The 17,748-nt window shown below is 32.7% G+C and overlaps 1 long non-coding RNA gene across 1 annotated transcript in view; it reads right to left on the bottom strand.

The window, feature by feature from the left end:
- The window catches only part of LOC141544606 (uncharacterized), a 78,084-nt gene that overhangs the window by 1,284 nt on the left and 59,052 nt on the right, over positions 1–17,748 (bottom strand). The window lies entirely within an intron of this gene.

Genomic DNA, 17,748 nt, shown 5'->3' on the forward strand with positions numbered 1-17,748 from the left:
ACTTTAAGCCTCCTGAAAGATAGTTATAATTTACAACTTGGCTTACAAATGAATTTACAAGTCCTATTTAAATTGTTCTTTTAATGCACACTCGAGTTCCCTTATGCTCATCCTTGTTTTCTAGGGGGGAAGAAAATAAATTATCCTATTATCTAAGGCATGGAATAGCAGTTTTAATTTCTTTCCATGGAGGAAAATTTAGATTCTCCAAAGTAACACTTGTGTAAACACTAGCTATTTTCCCTTTGAAGCAGGGTAACAGTGAGGAGAAGGGAGAGGGAGAAGCCAATGCATGTTCTAAAGGCTTCCAATTTTATTGCTTTTTCCTGCTATTTCAATGTCAGACTTTTCCCAAAATTGAATCTTGGGAAAAGGGTGAAGGCAGGTGAAAGGGAAAAAAAATAGTGAAGGTTCAGATTCTTTGTGGCTTTTGCCAAGGGGCATGTAGCTAACCATTTCAATTGATGTGGGGATGTTAGCACAATTTTGGAACCTTTGCATTTGTAGGGCTCAGTGGATTGAGTCCAAGACAGGGAGTGAGAAAGATCATAATTGTTTACTATGTATATGACAATAGACAAGACGCTTACCTTCAGTTTGCCTCAGTTTCCTCATCTGTAAAATGTGGAGAATAATAGCAACTACCTCCCAGCATTGCTGTGAGGATCAAATGAGCTAATATTCACAAAGTGCTTAGCACAGAACCTGGCATGTAGCACTATGTTAGTCATGATGATGATGATGATGATGATGATGATGATGATGATAATTATTAGAGAAGATGTTCCTTAGAGGATTCTTGTGAAGTTGTGGGAGGCTTTCTATATCCCGTCGAGTGCAGACTTCATTAGCTAGATTTCTGGTAGGTCCTCTAGATTTCCTTTGACTTTTTTGGGTATTTCCTCTAGCACTAACCTTAAGAATATTGTAAGGTGCCAGAAGTAATGGATATTATCCTTTATTTTCAAAAAGATCATAATTGTTTACTATGTATATGACAACAGACAAGACGCTTACCTTCAGTTTGCCTCAGTTTCCTCAACTGTAAAATGTGGAGAATAATAGCAACTACCTCCCAGCATTGCTGTGAGGATCAAATGAGCTAATATTCACAAAGTGCTTAGCGCAGAATCTGGCATGTAGCACTATGTTAGTCATGATGATGATGATGATGATGATGATAATTATTAGAGAAGATGTTCCTTAGAGGATTCTTGTGAAGTTGTGGGAGGCTTTCTATATACCGTCGAGTGCAGACTTCATTAGCTAGATTTCTGGTAGGTCCTCTAGATTTCCTTTGACTTTTTTGGGTATTTCCTCTAGCACTAACCTTAAGAATATTGTAAGGTGCCAGAAGTAATGGATATCATCCTTTATTTTCAAAGAAGACTAAAATGACATTACTGTCTTCACGTCAGCTTAGCATATCCAACTGTGGCTGATGAGACCAATACAACCTTGGAATCCTGTGCCACAGGCCAGACACAAATAATCCTCATGAACATTTGAGGTGGCTTCTCTGGGGCTAATTCAATCCTGTTTTGCTCATAGAGCACATTTTTCTGATGTGAGTACACCATGCTAAGTGGTACTATGCAGTGTCTCCCATGACGTGCAATTAATTCTAAAGGTCTTGAGAGTATCTCTGTATTGCTTTTTCTGGCCACCTTGTGAGTGCTTATCCTGTTCCCCAATAAAAAATATTTTGGCAAGTGTCCATAAGGCATTCAAAACAATGTGGTCAGCTCAAAAGAGTTGTACTCTCTCTAGTAGTTTGGATGATTGGCAGGTTAGTTCAAGAAAGGCCCTCAGTGTCTAATATTTTATGCTATTTGATAGGAGCCTCAAATTCTTCTTAAGACTATTCTAATGGAAGTAATTCCATTTTTTGGCATGGTGCTGATATACTGTTCAACTTTCACAGACATACAGCAACAAGGCAAGCACAACAGCTCTGTAGCCCTTCGGTTTGATTGTCAGTCTAATATGTCTTATCTGCCAAGCTTTCCCTCAGAGCCTCTCAAACAGTGAGCTAGCTCTGGCAAAGAATGTTCCAATTCCATAATCAATGGCAAGATAAGAGAATTTATCCACAGCATTCAAAGCTTCTCTATTTGCTGGAACAATGTTTCCACATATGGATGATGTGGTGCTGGCTGATGGAGCAACTATGAATTAGAGAATCGATCCATACTTGGTTGCATCTCAGTTTCACAGACTATACTGAGTGCACAATTATCTGCAACAAAATAGAAACAAATGTTTATACCAAAATGGTTGTAATTACAGTAGCAGTTGTGAGCTATTGCTGAGGGAATCGTTTTCATGGGGAGAGGAGGAGAGATGGAAACTATGAAGGAAGTGGCCCTACCCAAATCAAAATCAGAGACTCTCCAGGTAAAAAGCAAAAAGATATTATGATCTCATAAGAAATGGGAAATCCCAACAGATTTTTCAACCAACACCTTTACTGCCTGCTGTGCTAGACCTTATGCTGAGTGAATAGAGAGTATCATTGACTGATTGGGCTTCTGTGGAGCCAGGAGAAATTAGCAAAGTTCATTTTCTCTTAGGCAGAATAGTAACAAGTGTAGGGAAACTAGTTTTATACTCAGTACCACTATTAATATTTCTCATGGATTTGAATTCTTGTTCCTATTGCCATCTCTCCAGACAGAGAATGGTTTGTAGTCTGGAGATGTTTAACAGAATGACTCTCTTGCTTTGATTTTGTAAAGCTATTGTCCAGTGCTTTATCCACTGAGAGCAAAAGGGTGAATGGGCTTCAAGAAAAAGTTGTATTCTTCTCTGTTTTGGCCACTTTAAAGTTAATTTTCAAGGAGAAGAATGTCTTAGAAATAAAATCTGGGGAAAAAATTAATACAAAGAAAGAAGTGATAATAGCAAGTCTAGAAAGGAACAAAAAATCTGAAGACTTATCAATTGGTACAAGATAAAGTGAACAGAACCAGGAAAGCAATTTATACAACAGCAAAATGTTTTGTTTTGTTTTTTTAATCTTCATTTTATTTTGTTTTTCTGTTAACAAGCATTAATTTTATTTCCCTCCCAGGACTTTCCCCTTTTGAAAGAAAAACAAAAGCAGAAACAAAACCAAGGTATTAAACATGAATACTCAAACCAAACTCATCCCCACATTGTCCCTGCCCATAAATGTATCTATTTTTTTTTTTGTGGTGATAAAAATTTGCAATAAAGGAAAACTGAAGCCCATGATTTTAATCTTAAGCATGTTCAATTTGTTATCAAAACTAATATTGCCAATGAAGAATGATCAATGGCTTCTCAGTAGCCAAAGAAATTGATCAAACATTCAGAGTAGTTATTTATGCAAATGATTACATAGGGTGCAATGATGCAAATTAAATTAAAACTGTGATTCTTTTAAAGCAGGGTTGTATGGTGGACTTAAATGTTATTAAACCATGCTGACTTGCAAGATCCCAATCTAAGGATTTATAGCAATGGGGAAAATTGAGTTGAACCACATCCTTTGGAAAGTCCCATACCAGATACCACTTGACAACAGAGACACCCAAATTATTAGGCAAATTATCTCCTCACCAGATTGATTCATCTATCACTTGTTTTCCTTATTTCCCTCCCTCCCAATGTACAACGCAACTTTCATCAAAGCAGATTATGATTATGCTTTATTTATATATCATTGTTCAGCTGTCATCCAATTGATGAATACATTGATATCTTTGACCTCCTGTTTCCCCCGCGGGGCCCCCCCCCCCGCCAAAAAAAAGCGTTTCTTATTTTCATTTTTATATTCGTGGGTCCTTTTTCTCATTTTCCATCTCTTTCACATATAGGCTTAATGTGTCACTAAGTGAAAGGTATTCATGATTTAAGTATATACATACACAAAGTATACTTTGGGGCATAAGTCTGAAATTGCTCTGCATAATTTCTATACTAGCTCACAATTCAGCCAACAATACATTAATATAAGTAATTCTACATTTTCTCCTCCAGAATTTTTTTCTTTTTTATCTTTTCCCATTTAGTAGTTATAAGCTATGACATCAGACATATTCCAGTTTTTCATTTATCTAATTACTAATGACACAGGACATTTTCTATATGGCTATAACTTGTTTTTTTTTTTTCTCCATGGAAATTTATGTCATATATTTTTCTTTTTAAAAACAAATATGATACTTTAATGTTTATTGAGCATTTTATGTTCTTATGATTATGCACATGCATTCATTTTATTTTATTATTTTTATGAACTGCTGCCAAAGCAGTGCCTACAGGAAAAAAAATATTTCTTTTTAATTTTTTAAATTAAGACTTTTTTATTTATAAAACATATTCATGAGTAATTTTTCAACAGGGAGCCTTGCAAAGCCTTCTGTACCAAATCATCCCCTCCTTCCACCCATGCCCTCCCCTAGATAGCATGTATTCTAAAACATGTTAATATGTTAAAATATAAGTTAAATTCAATATATTTATACAGTTATCTTGTTGAACAAGAAAAATCAGAACAAAAAGGAAAAAAATACTAGGAAAGTAATCAAAATGCAAGCAAACAACATATGCATTCATTTTACATAAATTTCTATGTGCATTTTGTTGGGAGAAAAAAAAAACCAGAAAAAAACGAGAAAATCATGAGAAAAAAACAGAAGACAGAAACAAGGTGAAAATAGTATATGTTAGTCCACATTTAGTCTCTATAGTTCTTTCTTTAGATGTGGATGCCATTTTCTATCCAAACTATACTGAGATTACCTTGGATCTGTGAATTCCTGAGAAGAACCAAGTCTATTATAGTTAATCATGGAATAATTTTATTGCTATGTGCAGTGATTTTCTGGTTTTCTTTGATTTACTCAGCATTAGTTCATGTAAATCTTTCCAGATTTTTAATAAACAAGCCTGGGCAGCATTTTTTAAAGAACAATAATATGCAATCACTTCTATATAGCAAAAGTTATTAAGCTAGATATCTACTCTTTTTTTCCCCCAATACTTTATTACCACAAAAAGAGCTATTATAAACATCTTAAGCATCTAGGTAATTTGTATTCTTTTGTGATTTTTTTTTTTGAGACACAAACCCAGTAATGGCTCTGTTCAATCAAAGATTATGCACAATTTGAATGTCTTTTGGACATAGTTCCAAATTGCTCTCCAGAATGGTAATATCAAATCACAACTCCACCATCAATGCATTAGTGTACCTATTTACCCATATCCCTTCTAATCTTTATCATCATATTTTTCTGTAATCTTAGCCAATCAGATAGGAATAAGATGGTACCTCAGGATGGTTTTAATTTGCATTTCTCCAATCAATAGATATTTAGAACATTTTCCATAAGTCTATATTTGGATTTAAATTCTTCATATACCAATTGTCTGCGCATATATTTTGACTATTGTTCAATAGGTGAATAGCTTGCATACTTATGATTTGAGTCAATTCTCTATATATTTTATAAATGAGGCCTTGAACAGAAAAACTGGATGTAAAAATTATTTCCCAGCTTTCTACTTCTCTTATAACCTTGGCTGCACAGCTTCTATTAATAAGTTTTTTAATTTAATGTCAAAAATTATCTACTTTACATTTTATAATGTTCTTTGCATCTTATTTGGTCATGAAATTTCCCTTTTCCAAATGAATTAATGGTAAATTATCTCTTGCTCTCCTGATTTGCTTTTAACTATCAAGCCTTATGCTTAATTCATGCACCCATTTTGATCAACATAGGATCAAGAAGTGCGATGTTGAGTTTTTGGCATACTATATTCCAGTTTTTTTTCAGCAATTTGGACAAAGAGTAAGTTCTTATTCCAGAAGCTAGAGTCTTACAGGGGTGGAGCTAAGATGACAGAGAGGACACACATTTCTTTCTGACCTTCTCTCACAACCCTCAGACTAATTCACAAATCCAGCTTCTGAATTAGTTCTGGATAGCAGAATCCACAAATATTGGGAGTGCAACAAATTACCAGCAGAAGATAATTTCAAAGATAACCAGAAAAGGTCAGTTTCAATCCCACACAGAGGTAAGTGGGCCAATTGCAAGCAGGTGGAACACAGACACCAGGGCAGAGAGCACAGATGGGGGTGGTGCAGACTCTGTGCTGCAGAAAATCTACAGGAAGGGATCTACAGCAGTGTTAGCCACTCTGCCCTGGTTGCAAGCTAGTAGATCAGCAGAAAAGTTAGAAAACATCCAACACAAACACAAAAAGGTAAATAGTAAATCTTAAAACTCCAGAATCTCATGGGACCTGGCCATGCCCACCCAGCACTGGGAGTGAGTCAGCACAGTCTCAGTGCAGCTGCAGCTGTTGCTGCTTGTAGAGAAAGCTTGGAAAACCTCACCTGCCCTAAAAACAAACATTATTTTTAAAAATGAGTTTAAAAAGCAGAGAACTCTCGCTATAGACAGTGAAAGAGAAGAACAGATTTCAAATCTTGAGAAGACTAAAAGCAGATCATCTCCAGATGAAGCCTGACATAAATTGGTCGCCATCACACAAGCCTCTCCTAAAGGAAAAGAAAAAGTATCTTTAAAAAGAGCTGGAAGCAAAATAGGAAGGGAAATGAAAACTTGGCAAGAGGATTTGGAAAAAGCTTATAATTCATTAAAAAAATAGATTTAATAAAATAGACAAACTCCCAGAAAAACAGAATTTGTGAAATGGAAAAAAAAATCCCATAAACAAAACAACTCATTTAAAAATTCAATTGAAAAAATACAAAAAGTAGGGGGGAAAAGTAAACGAAGAAAATAATTCATTAAAAATAAATTCAGAACTGAGCAAATGGAAATGAATGACTGAATGGACTATCAAGAATCAGTCAAGTAAAACAAAAACAAAAAAAATGTAAAAAACCTTGGGAAAACGATTGATCTGGAAAATAGGTCTAAGGATTATTGGGCTTCTGGAAAACCATGATTTAAAAAAAAGAGCCTAGACACTTTTTCAGGAAATCATCAAAGAGAATTGCCCAGATGTCATAGTTATCAAAAGGTAAAGTAACCATTGAAAGAATTCACCAAATACCTCCTGAGACTCCAAAATTAAAATTCCAAGGAATACTGTAGCTAAATTTCAGAACAATCAGACCAAGGGAAAATATATTACAAGCAGCCAGAAAGAAACAATTCAAATGCCAAGGAGCCACAATAAGGATTACTTAGGATCTAGCAGCTTCCACCTTAAAAGAGTGAAGGACTTGGAATATCATATTCTGAAGGGGAAAGTAACTTGGAATGCAGCCAAGAATAAATTACCCTACCAAACTGAGCATTTTCTTTCAGGGAAGAAGATGAACATTAAATAAAACAGTTGAATTCCATTTATTTCTCATGAAAAGACCAGAGCTGAACAGCAAATCTGACTTCCAAATATAGAACTCAAGAGAAACATAAAAAGGTAAAAAGACAAGAACTCTTGAGAACTGTATTTCTGTTATGGATAGACATAGTGTTGTATAATTTGATTTTACTGTTATAAAAATAGAGGTGGAAAGGTGATTGTACTACAAAAACACGGAAATGAGGGAAATCATACCTTCATAAGTGGCAAAGAAGATTGAGTTTTCCCGTTTAAGAAAATAGCACCTTCCTATAGCCATAGACTATTGTGTCTTGTATACCCAACCTATTCTATTGCTCTACCAGTCTATTTCTCAAGCAGTATCAAATACTTTTGATGACTGCTCCTTTTATAATAGAGTTTTAGGTTTGGTATTGGTAGACTACCATCCTTTGAATTTTTTCCCATTAATTCTCTTAATATCCTTGAATTTTCTGTTTCCAGATTCATTTTGTCATGCCTTATAAAATAATTTTTAGGCAGTTTGATTTGTATGGCCATAAAGTGAATTAATTTAGACATAATTGTCATTTTTATTATGTTAACTTGGCCTAACAAAGAGCAACTTTCTTTGTGTGAAAAGTGTTTGGAAATTGTGTTCTTATAGACACCCAGGAAATTTATTTTCTCTAAAGTCATTTTAAATGGAATTTATCTATCTCTTGTTACTCAGCATTTTTGCCAACATGTAGAAATATTGATGATTTATTTCAGCTTATTTTGTATCCTACAACTTTGCTAAAGTTATTTCAAGTCATTTTTGGTGGATTATCTAAGTAGACCATCATTTCAAGTGCAAAAAGTGATGAGTTTCTTTCTTCATTGCCTATTCTAATTCCTTCTAGTTCTGTTTTCTTATTGCTAGAGGCTACATTTCTAGTACAAAATTGAATGTAATAAATGGGATCTTTGTTTCATCACTGATGCAATCGGGAATGCATGCACCTTTTTACATTAGAAACAATACTTGCTAATAGTTTAAGAAAGAAGATGCTTATAATTTTAAGAAAAAATTCCATTTATTCATATAGCCTGAAGTGATTTTAATATTAATGGATGCTGTATTTTGTCAAAAGTTTTTTTCTGCATCTATTGAAATTATATGATTTCTGTTACCTTTCTTACTGATATGGTCAATTATGGCAATAATTTTCTTTATATTAAACCAGCTCTGCAGTCTAGGCATAATTCATATTTGGTCACAGTGTATTGTCCTGTTAATAAATTGTTGTAATGTTTTTGGTTACATTTTGGTGACAAATTATATGTATATATAGATTATATATATATAATATCTATATATACATATATATTATATATATACATATTATATATACACATATATTATATATATACATATATATATGTATATATATGTATATATATACACATATATATATATACATATATATTTGTTTTGGCTTGTCTTGTGTCTTGGTTTAGGTATCAGCACCATATTTTTGTATAAAAGGAAGTTGGAGTTGTTTTATGAATGATTGGTGTAATTGATTTGTAAATGCATCTGGGCCTCGGGAATTTTTTTTTCCTTAGGGAATTAACTGATGGCTTGTTCAATACCTCTTTTAAAAACAGGAATATTTAATGCTGCTTCTTTTGTTAATGTGGGCACTTAATATTTTTGTTAATATTCAACCATTTCAATTTGTCAGATTTATTAGACAAAATAGATCCTAATTAGTGCTTTAATTTCTTCTTCAATAGTAAGTTAAAACTTTTCATTTTTCATGGTAGTAATTTTTTTTTCTTTTTCTAATTAAATTAACCAAAATTTATGTATTTGGTTGACTTTTTCATAAAACCAATTATTAATTTTATTAACTAGTTTAATAATTAGTTCAATTGTTTTATTCCTTTCAATTTTATTCATCTCTTCTTTGATTTTCAGTACTTCTAATTTGGTATTTGATTTTTTTTAAATTATTCTTTTCTCAGCTCTTCTACTTCCATGATTCTCTTTCTCAATTTTATTCATGCAAGCATTTATAAATATAAAATTTCCCCTAAGAACTATTTGACTATCTCACAATATTATGTAATTGTCTCATTGTCATTCTCTTGAATGAAATTTTTGTTTCATTCATTCATTCTTTAGGATTAGTTAATTTGTAATTATTTTTAGTCTATCTTTCCCTGGACCTTTACTGAATTTAATTTTTATTGATTTTATCAGAAGAGGATGTATTTACTATTTCTACCTTTTTGCATTTCTTTATGAGATTTTTTGGTGCTATAGAACATCTTATCAAGACTTTTTTCCCCTTTATTAGGTCTGTTTTAGCTTTTTGCTAAAACTGGATGCAGATGGCATTTTCTGTCCAGAGACTATTGGAATTGCTTTGGATCACTGAACCTCTGAGAAGAACCAAGTCTTTCATAGTTGATAATTGTGAATTCTTGCTGTTACTTTATAAAACTTATTTCTGGTTCTTCTGGTTTGGCTCAGCATCAGTTCATGTAAATTTTTTCAGGCCTTTCGAAAATCACCTTATTCCTCATTTTTTACGCAACAATAATATTCCATTATCTTCATATGCCACAATTTGTTCAGCCATTCCCCAACTAGTGGGTAGATACTCATCTTTCATTTCTTTGCTATTACAAAAAGATATATCACAAACTTTTAAAAAATATAAATGCGGGTCATTTTCCTTCTTTTATGATTTTCTTAGGATACAGACCCAATAATGGCACTGTTGGGTAAAATATATGCAAGTTTAATAGTCCTTTAGTTCCAGATCGCTCTCCAGAATGATTGGATCATTTCAACATTCCACCACCAACAGTTTTTCCACAAACCCTCCAACATATATCATTATCTTTTCCTGTCATCTCAAGTCAATCTGAGAGGTTTGAGATGGCATTTCAGAGTTGTTTTAATGTGCATTTCTCTAATCAATAATCATTTAGAGCATTTTAATATGAATTTAGATGAATTTAATTTCTTTTTTTTACATTTTGTTTTTTTAATTAAAGCTTTTTTATTTTTTTTATTATTATTGTAGCTTTTTATTGACAAAACATATGCATGGGTAATTTTTCAACAGTGACCCTTGCAAAAACTTCTGTTCCAACTTTTTCCCTCCTTTCTACCCCCTCCCCTAAATGGCAGGTAATCCTATACATTAGTTAAAGATGTTAAAGTATATGTTAAATTCAATGTATACATATGTATACATATTTATACAGTTATTTTGTTGCACAAGAAAAATCGGATTTAGAAAGAAGGTAAAAATAACCTGTGTTTTTTCGCTGGGTGTAGCTGGTTCTGTTCATTGCTGATCAACTGGAACTGATCTGGATCATCTCATTGCCAAAGATAGCCACTTCCATCAGAACTGATCCTCGTATCGTTGAAATGTATAATGATCTCCTTGTTTTGCTCATTTCACTTAGCATCAGTTCCTGTCTCTCCAAGAGATGGCTTTAATTTCATCATCTCTTCATATCCTTTGACCATTCATAAATTGAAGAATGACTTCTATTCTTATAAATTTGACACAGTTCTTTATATCATTTAGAAATAAGTCTTTTATCAGAAACACTGGCTGTGAGATTTCCCCAACTTTGTAATTTTCTTTTAATCTTGTTTCTGTTGGTTTTGTTTGTGCTGAAACAATATAATGTAATGTAATCAAAATGGTCTATTTTGCATTTCATAAGGTTCTCTAGTTCTCTACTTTTAAATTCCTCCTTTCTTCAAAGATTTCATAGGCAAACTATCCCTTGAGCTTCTAATGTGTCTATGGTATCGATCTTTATGCCCAAATCATGTACCCATTTTCACTTCTAAGCCACCATTCTTTGTCTTTTTTTCATTAATTCACTTGATATTCTTCCCCTTTTGTTTAGGTGATTTTTAAAAAAAAATTCTAGCTCTACAGAATAAATTTGGCAGTTTTATTGGTATAACACTTAACAGAAAGATCAATTTTAGGTAGAATTTTCATTTTTCTCATAATAGCTTGGCCTAACTATGAACAATTGATATTTTCCCAATTGTTTAGACTTTACTTCATTTGTGTATGAAGTGTTATGTAATTGTGTTCATATAGTTCCTGGGTTTGTCTTGACAGAAAGACACCCAAATATTTTATTTGGTCTACAGTTATTTTAAATCAAATTTCTATTTATTGCTACTGGACTTTGTCAGTGATATTTAGAAATAATGATTTGTATGGGTTCATTTTATATCCTGCAACTTTGCTAAACTATTAACTTTTCAAGTAGGTATTAGGCAATTTTCTAATATTCTCTAAATATATGATCATTTCATCTTCAAAGAGTGATAGTTTTATCCCCTCATTGCTTATAGGAATTATCCTTTCATTTATTTTTCTTTTCTTAGTTAAAGTCAATATTTTTAGTACAATGCCAAATAAAAGTGATGATAATAGGCATCCTTATTTTGTCCCTGATCTTATTGGGAATATGTCCAGCTTCACTCCATTACAAATGAAACATCCTGTGGGTTTTAGATACTGCATATTATTTTAAGAAAAAATTTATTCCACGCTCTCATGTTTTTAATAGAAATAGGTGTTGTCCTTTATCAGAAGATTTGTTGGCATCTGTTGAGATTATCATATGATTTCTCTTAGTTTTGTTATTGATATTTTTGATTATGGCAATAGTTTTGTTGATTATGGCAATAGTTTTCCTGATACTGAACCATCCCTGCATTCCTGCTATAAATCCCACTTGGTCCTAATGGTTATCCTGCTGATATGTTGCTGTAAACTCATTAATTTATTTAAAATGTTTTATTCATTAGGGAGATTGGTCTGCAATTGTCTCTCTCTGTTTTGGCTCTTCCTGATTTAGATTATCAGTTCCATATTTGTATCATAGAAGGAATTTAGCAGGAATCCTTCTTTGCCTGTTTTTTCCAAACAGTTTATTTAGTATTAAAATTTTTCTTTAAATGTTTGGTAGAATTCATCTGTAAATCCATATGAACCTGAAGATTTTTTTTTCTTAGGGAGTTCATTGATAGCTTGTTCAATTTCTTTTTTTCTAAAAGGAGACTATAATAATAATTAATTTCCTCTTCTATTAATCTGGAAAATTTATAGTTTTTGTAAATATTCATCCATGTCAGTTAAATTGTCAGGTTTTCTGGCATAAAGGTGAGCAAAATAGCTCCTTTATTTTTGGTCTGTTCACCCTTTTCATTTGTGATTAAAAAAAAAAAACCCTATCACTATTTTTCTGATCAATTTAACCAAATGTTTTATTCATTTTATTATTTTTTTCCATAAAACCAGCTCTTACAATAGTTTTCTTAATTTCAATTAAGCTCTTTGCATTCCAGAATATCTAATTTGGTATTTAATTGGGACTTTTAAATGTTGTGCCTTTTTTAGTTGCATGCCCAATTACACTGAAATTTACTCATTGCCATGACAGGACACAGTAGGATTGGCATTGCTCTATGAAAAGTAGTTTTTACCATATATGTCCAAGCATTAGTAATAATCCCAGTCTTAGAGTGAGAAGATTTAAGGTTCAAGTCTCCAGTCTCCTACTGTTATAGCGCAGATTGAGAACTGGAAGGCACTGCAGGGGCCCAGGCCTAAGCCTCTAATATGTCTGTAAGAGATGTGTTAATTTTCATAAAGTTGCTAAATCACCTTCTAGGTAGGGATGTGGCTTAGTGAATAGTCAAGACCACCTGAATTTGAATCTGTTCTTGGGCTCTTGGCTAACTGTCCAAATGATCTAGACAAATCACCTAACCTCTTTTATAGCTTGTTTACTCATTTGCAAAATAATTATGAGTAGTGCTTTTCTCACAAAATTTTTGTGAGCAGGTTGTGAGATAATGTATGACAGATAACTGCTATGAAAACGTAACATGCTACATAAATATTAGCCATTGTTATTTTATGATAATTTTACATAAACTTACTACTTTACTTTTATGTATTTTGTAGGACAAAGGAAAGATAGCAGTAGATACTCTTGATGGCCTCACTCAGTCACCTGAGACACACAGAGAGGATTGTAATTTACCTTCCTCAAATTATACTAAGGGTAGGAATAGTTTTAAATTTTCTAATGGAATACCAGTGTTAAACAGAAATGGAATCTGTATTAATATGCAAGAAAACAACACAAGTTCTATTCCATTGACCCATAGTATAATAGAGGTGACTTTGTGTTCTCTTGGAGGCTCTGGCATTGGTGTCTAATATCTGACAGGCTTTACCAAGCTAAAAAGGATGATTTTGGCTTCAGGGTGATGATTTTTCAGCTACAGAAGTTCTCAAAGATGAGTTACTACTTGTTTCAATGAAAAAAGAATTACATACCTATTGTGTGCCAAATACACAAACTTTAGATTAGAGAAAGTCCTTGTTCTCAGAGAGTCCTTGTTCTCTGCTAGGGAGATAGAGCCTACACAGATAACTTAACACAGATAATAGGAAAAAATAGATACTTAACAGTTTAATATTTATTTATTTAACAGTATTAACAATTTTAAGTATTTATTGTTTAACAGTTTATATTTACTTGGGATTGTATTATTTAAGTCATATTGCTATGTGAGGTATAAAATGGAAAAGAAAATAAATTATCAAGATTTTAAAAAAATTTATGAAGGTAGCATTTATGCTGTGTTTTAAAGGATGGACATGAATTCATTAGGTCACGGAAGTCCAAGAGGACTGGAATGAAAATGTCAAAGATGGAAATTGTGAGCAAAGAGGCAGGAAAATGACGGTGAAAAATCAAGTTTTACTGGACATAATATAGCAAAAATAAGTAAATATTAAAAGATAAGTTATTAAAATTGTAGGAGGACTAGCTTTGTATGTATAACCAAATCACTTAATCTTGAGTTCATTTTCTTAATCTGTAAAAGACTTACTTCACAGGATAATTTTGGGGAAATTATATTGTAAACCTAAATGTTCTACATTACTTAATGTGTATTATACATATTGAATTCAAGCATAAGGTGTATGAATTTTACTTTGTTTATAATAGAAAAGCACTGAAGAGACTGACATGATTAGGTGATTAAAGCGATCTCTTTCATGGAAAGAATAAGTAAAATAGTAGAATCTTTCTCTAAGTGACCAAAAATATTAACAATCTCACCAAATTTCTGCCTACTTTTTATAATTCTTCTATCAATCAGCATGGCATATATGATAGTGAACTAGACATGATGCCATAAATACTTAAGTGCAAATTCTGCCTTATCTACCCACTAACTGTGATTCTCAAAGAGTCGTCTAATTTCTCTGTGCCTGCTTGTGGCTTCTTTTGCTTTAAATCTTGCATCTTAGATATTCTTTACTGTCATATTCACTACCAAATATAATCAGTTCCTTTAACAACCCTGTTCTCCCTACATCCTTGCTGCTTCAATTCTGTTGAATATTGAAACATATAGAGAATTGAAAGTTGCCAAGGAAAACCCAATAACCAAATCTGTTAAATTTGTAACTTGATCAGGTATACTTTTCTAGTTCTGAGTTAGGTCTAAATTTAGCTATTGTTCCTTCTGCAGAATAATGTACCTGGGTTTTGTAACAGTTATTTTCCTAATGCACAGATGTTTTTGTTTTTTGTTTTTTGTTTTTGTTGTTGTTGTTGTTGTTGTTGTTGTTGTTTTTTTCTTACTTTGTTGTGGCATTTCTGTTATCTTTTGGTTTAAGGTACCAGAAATCTGGCTAATGATTAAATGAGGAAGGATATTGCTGTGTATGAATAATTTATAGTATAAATCTCTAAAAGACAAGCATTATTTCCATGTAACTATTTGAGGTTAAACACATTTATACTTTTAAAGTAATTTACCATATTTGTAATTTATAGATATAAATTATAAATTAAATATATAACATATTAATCTTATTGTTCCCATTCACAGTATACATGTTTACTTTTCACTTATTTTTCTTATATTAAAAGGACTTCTAAGGTTTCAAATAGTGGTATTTAATAGCTTTTTTTAAAATAAAGTAATGTGTAACATAGAGATTCTCTTTAGTGGTCTACACTAACCCAAAATAGGTTTTTTAAAATCTATTGAGAAAATGACCTTTTGGTATAATCTTAGAGTCTATTTTATCAGAGCCAAAGGATCTGAATTCTAAATATACTGCTACTGCTGCACAGATTTAAACTCCTAATGTGTTTCTTTACCTTTGGGAAAATAAAGTATTTCTGACATATAAACTATCAGTACAATTTAAACATTCACAATGAACATGATTCAAAAGAGAATTTAAGCATTTGGTAAAGATAGTTATTGGACTACTGGACAAATTCTCAGAAAGGAGGAAAACCAGTTAAAGAATCAAAAAGCAGAATGTGATTGAGAACTCTATGAAGGCAGAAATAATTTCTAATTAGTGCCCATTCTTATTTCATCTTATTTTTGAAGCACAGATAGTCTTTAATTGACATATTTATCAAGTGCCTTGTATGAGATTATCATTGTTGTTGGGTACTGAAGCTCTAAAATAGTGTTATCAGGAAGTTTATATTCTGAATGAGAATACAGGATGTAAATACAAAAGTAAATACAATAATGTCATGGAAATGTTGAGCACTAAATGAGGCATGGTTTTCAGGGGAAAACAGTAGCAGCAACTTCATAAGATACTGAAGCAGAATTTCAAAGAAACAAGAAATTCTAATGGAGGGGAGGTTAGGAAAGCAGCAGTGCAGTCCAGGCTGAGAAGACAACCAACACTAGGAGGTGGCTTTAGGAAATAGATTTCTCTGTTGTCCTGTGTAGAAGCAAAAGTAGGACAACTTGATTAGATTGTAGACTGCAAGGAGGTGAATAATGTATAATAAGGTCAGAAAGGTAGTTTCTGTTGCTGATATGCCGTAAATATCAGCTTTCTTCCAAATCCTCAGTAAATGTCCTAGTTCCCTGCTATACACAAAATACTTTGTGAAAGTTTAGGGCAGATAAGAGAAGAATGTGACATGGCCTGAGCTGTTATAGAGCTTACACCCTTGGAAATGATACTGTTTTTCTTGGTGATCTCATCGGCTGCTCATGACTTACATTAATACCCTTGTGGAGGAAAGATTTCCACAGTGATATATACTCAGCCCTAGAGAGACACTAGAGCTCCTTCCATATGTCACAAATGTTTTGGTTATTCATTTTTTTTTAAATTATTATAGAATTTATCTATTTACAAGATATATGCAAGGTAATTTTTCAGAATTGACAATTGCAAAACCTTTTGTTCCAACTTTTCCTCTCCTTCACCCCACCCCTTCCCCCAGATGGCATCTTGACCAATATATGTTAAATATGTTAAAGTATAAGTTAAATACAATGTGTGCATACATGTCCAAGCAGTTATTTTGCTTTATAAAAAGAATTGGACTTTGAAATAGTGTACAATTAGCCTGTGAAGGAAATAAAAAATGCAGGCAGACAAAAATAGAGGGACTGGGAATTCTATGTAATGGTTCATAGTCATTTCCCAGAGTTCTTTCATTGGGTGTAGCTGGTTCAATTCATTACTGCTCTATTGGAACTGATTTGGTTCATCTCATTGTTGAAGAGGGCCATCTACATCAGAATTGATCATCATATAGTATTGTTGTTGAAATATATAATGATCTCCTGGTCCTGCTCATTTCACTCAGCATCAGTTCATTTAAGTCTCTCCAGGCCTCTCTGAAATCATCCTATTGGTCATTTCCATAATATTCATATACCACAATTTATTCACTCATTCTCCAATTCATGGGCATCCACTTAATTTCCAGTTTCTGGCCTCTACAAAGAGGGCTGCCACAAACATTCTTGCTCATACAGGTCCCTTTCTCTTCTTTAAAATCTCTTTGGTATCCCAAAGCTCAGTAATAACATTGCCAAATCAAAGGGTATGTACAGTTTGATAACTTTTTGAGCATAGTTCCAAATTGCTCTCCAGAGTGGCTGGATGTGTTCACAAATACCAACAATGTGTCAGTGTCCCAGTTTTCCCACATCCCCTCCAACATTGTGTATTATCTTTCCCTATCATTCTAACCAATCTGACAGGTGTGTAGTGGTATCTCAGAGTTGTCTTAATTTGCATTTTTCTGATTAATAATGACTTGGAGCATCTTTTCATATGAGTAGAAATAATTTCAATTTCCTCATCTGAGAATTGTCCATTTATCAATTGGAGAATGGTTTGATTTCTTATAAATTAAGAGTAAATTCCCTATATACTTTTGAAATGAGGCCTTTATTAGAAACTTTGACTGCAAAAATGTTTTCCCAGTTTATTGCTTCCCTTTGAATCTTATCTGCATTAGTTTTGTTTGTACAAATTTTTTTCAATTTGATATAATTAAAATTTTCTATTTTGTGATCAA

Source organism: Sminthopsis crassicaudata, chromosome 5 (genome assembly GCF_048593235.1).
Source record: "Sminthopsis crassicaudata isolate SCR6 chromosome 5, ASM4859323v1, whole genome shotgun sequence".
Taxonomy (NCBI): Eukaryota; Metazoa; Chordata; class Mammalia; order Dasyuromorphia; family Dasyuridae; genus Sminthopsis; species Sminthopsis crassicaudata.